This window comes from Poromitra crassiceps (genome assembly GCF_964638095.1).
Source record: "Poromitra crassiceps genome assembly, chromosome: 7".
NCBI classification, from domain to species: Eukaryota; Metazoa; Chordata; class Actinopteri; order Beryciformes; family Melamphaidae; genus Poromitra; species Poromitra crassiceps.
This window is the reverse complement of record NC_139628.1, coordinates 7,405,016-7,408,841: the sequence shown is the minus strand read 5'-3', so window position 1 is coordinate 7,408,841 and position 3,826 is coordinate 7,405,016. Positions and strand designations below refer to the sequence as shown.

General features: G+C 43.2%; 1 long non-coding RNA gene across 1 annotated transcript; it reads right to left on the bottom strand.

Moving 5' to 3' along the window:
* Positions 1–1,098: 1,098 nt before the first annotated feature.
* On the bottom strand, positions 1,099–2,147 carry LOC310779240. Its single transcript, XR_014552822.1, has 3 exons — positions 2,041–2,147; positions 1,722–1,818; positions 1,099–1,331 (listed from the first exon to the last, which is right to left on the bottom strand). It is a non-coding gene; the product is annotated as an uncharacterized lncRNA (long non-coding RNA).
* Positions 2,148–3,826: the final 1,679 nt, after the last annotated feature.

Below are 3,826 nucleotides of genomic sequence, written 5' to 3'. Positions count from 1 at the left end.
TCAATACCAGAAATTATTACTATATACAAATAGGACACAGCTGCTATTTATATTGGTTTTTAGTGCTTCTGTGTCACTGCATTATGGAAGCCATTGAACTAAAACAGGAATTTTCCATACAAATATTGTGAAGCACTCAAATTGACACATATTGGACCTGCGTTACGTTAACAGCTACAGAGAATACATTTGCCATTATATGTTACATTACAAGGAAGGTTATCCACAGGAAAATTGCTGTAACAATTTCATTACACACAACAAAATGTCATAACTTTTCCGAAGCTTTCAGGGATTTTACAAATAACACGACTTTTCCAGGCCTGGAAAAAAATATTTTGAAATCCCATTACTTTTCCAGCTTTTCCATGAACAGGGGAACCCTGAATTAGATGTTTACTCTCCTGTGTGGATTTTCATGTGTTTTTTCAAGTTTCCTTTATGACCAAAACCTTTACCACAGACTGAGCAGCTAAATTGTTTGTCTCCTGTGTGCACTATCACGTGTGTCTTCAAGTTTGATTTATGACCAAAACCTTTACCACAGACTGAGCAGTTAAATTGTTTCTCTCCTGTGTGGACTACCATGTGTGTCTTCAAGATTCCTTTACGACTAAAACCTTTACCACAGACTGAGCAGTTAAATTGTTTCTCTCCTGTGTGAAGTCTCATGTGTTTTTTCAAGGATCTGTTATCAACAAATATTTTAGCACTAGCTGAACTAAAGTGTTCATTCCTAAGAACTTCATTGTTTTTCTGTGAGTCTAAGACAGAATGAGGTTCACTAGGTGACTATCTCCATAGAGCTTGATTGAAGAAGTGTGCTGGCAGCTAGTGTGGTATGTGTCTGTGGTTGGTGTGGCAGCTCTTTGTTGAGCTAATGAAAGTGTCCGGTGCGGAGAGGGAAGTGTCGCGCCATATGCAGCGTCAGTGCCCGCCTTGCCCTGGTGCTGTTGGCAAGAGGATTCCTGTTTGCTGCTTGGACAGGCTGGATACTGCAGAGGGTCGATCTCATCCTGCCAGTTGGGATTCCCCTGGTCTCTCTCTTTTTGGCAGTAGTTGTGCAGGGCACAGCAGGTAGCGATCATGTATGGGGCAAATGTGTAGTGAAATTCACTCTTCTTTTGCAAAACACGAAATCTTGACTTGAGTAGACCATACGTTTGCTCAACCCCAACACGAACAGAACTCAGATACACATTGAAGGATTCCTGTTCTGGAGTCAGGTGAGGGGATGTCTGGTACCCTTTAATCAGCCAATCCAGGAGTGGGTAGGCAGGGTCGCCTACTATTTGCAGCTGGACATCCTCCCCCTCGATGTTCCTGATACCCTGAAAAGAGATAGAGTATATATATTTTACCTTTGTGAAATCAATTTCTGGTTCCCAAGTTTAATACAGACTAAATGTGAACATGTTTAATGATTTTGAGAAGCAAGGCGTGCAAAATGTGATGATAGTATGCATGTGTAACCCCTGTAAAAGGGCTTGCCCAGGGTTGGGTTTGAACCCTCAACCTTTCGTTTATGAGGTAAGCGCCTTGGCCGAGAGAGCCAAAGAAGATCTTCCTTGGCCCTACCAGCCAAGGCGTCTCATCAAGGGGCAAGTTTCACTTCGTCTGCTACACCGCTACCATTACACTCCTGGGACAGGCACGTGCACATTTCACATCCGGTACACGTATGTATGCATGTATACTAGCTATGGTGTCTGAACGCTTACCTGCGGCAGCAGGTGAGCTCTTCGGAAGAGGTCGGAGTTCTGAAAAACCATGGAGTCATGGGCACAACCTGGCATCTTGCAGCTGATGCTCCTGAAACTATAAGACACAAATAATTTCAATCATCAAGTGACAGGTTCTTCTGATGTAAATGAACGTTTTCAATGGATGTGCATACTAAAAAAAAATCTGTAAATGGAGAAACTCCTCCAGTTGCCCATGTAACTGGGAATATCGCTTTGAAACATATACAACATGTACACGTCACACGCAGTGAACTTCCTGTTTTGAATATGAACATCCCATGAAGAAAATACTTACATGAATCTGTCATCCACAACGGCCTGGAGGACGTAGGAAGTCCAGCCTTTTCGATTAACGAAATCTCGGTAGCCATCAGAAGGAGCAAGGATTGGAATGTGTGTACCTAAATAAATAAGCAAACAAACTTCATTGCAAACTCAGGGCCCCAAATTACAGAACCAAGTGCATGTGTGTGACGACTCAAACAGAACTCTATACAGCGAAGCACATGAGCAGAAATAAGATGCATCAAAAAGTAAAGGGGAATAGCCTACTTACCATCGATCAGGCCAAATATTTGAGGAATGTGATGCGAGGCCTCGAACCTCCTGGCTATTTCGAGTGCCTCCTCTTCGTTTGGCATCTTGACCATGTCCTTCAATAGTCCTCCTTGTACCATGCCTTTGCAAAACATGTACGTGAATTTCTTAACCGTGGCTTTGTGAATACCAAACTGGTTTGCAACAAGGCGATACTCGGCACAACTACCAAGCCTGTACAGGACAATGGCCACACGCATATGAAGAGGGATGGGTGCACGGACGGTAGCTTCAGCAGGAGACATGAAGCCCTGCACCAGGTCACAGAGGTTCATGAAGGATCTGCGGGTCAACCGAAAGTTTTCTTTCCACTCGACGTCTGTGAACTCAGTCAACACAACTCGGGTCCACCAGTCTTTGCTGCGCACTTTCATCCACATCCGTCTGTCCTTGCGACTGGGATGCGGTATGGGGCTGAGATAACGCAGTCGTTGAATCAACAATCTGCTGTTCGCAAATGATACGTCGTCTGCCTCCCTTCTTAGAATCCTTCGACGGTTTCCTATCTCCCTGTTCCTCCTCAACAGACGAAGAATAAGCCGCAAAAAGTGGTTATCATACTGCTGCTTCAGTAGCAACAGACCGATGATACCAGAATTCGCCATCTTGTCGCGGTTTATGCGCGTCATCAACGGGCGATGAAAGCTGGAACGGGCATGCGCAGAAAGACCGCAGTGAGTTAGAGAGGATCGTAGAGGAAAGAGCGTTCACATGTATAGAAAAATACTTCAATCGCATTGAGAAACGAACTACACCACCCCCTTACATCGAATTTGACTTCACATCGAATTGGCCGTTTTCATTCTGCTTTAGGTGTTTACAAGATAAATTTGAAGAGGATTGGGATCGAATTCTGAGTTAAAGAGGATTGAAACTGTCCATGTAAACGTAGCCATTGTCACTGACAGTTTGAATAGAGCACAGTCTTGTGGCTGTAATCAATATGTTTATATTTATTGATGAAAGTCGAGCTGTTTGAACTTTGTTGATTGTTATTTTGACAGTTTGATAGTGTCTGATGAGGTTTCAATCTTTATTTTAGTGATGAGTACACTCCTCTACCAAGGACACGCTCAAGGTGATGACAGGACAGGTCTGCAAAACATGACCAAGTGTTTCAAATTGTATATAGCTCAAAACAAAACTATTTCCAGTATATATTTATTTTATCTTCTAATAGTGTAGTGCTGTATGTGTTTGTGTAGTGATAACAGATGCTGTGCTGACCCTTGAACCCAAATGGTCCCCTGTATTTACTGGAGAGTCTGTTACCTTCATATGTGACATGAGGGAAGGAGACGACGATGACTGGACTTACGAAATCAAGAGACATGGTCAACACAAGTTCAGCCCTGAGTCTAAACGGTACAAATTCCGTATAGAATCAGGCCACAGTGGTGAATACCAGTGTACTGGTGTTCTCAAACGTGACAGAAACCATACAAAGGAGAGCAATAAAGTCACTCTGACTGTATCAGGTAAGT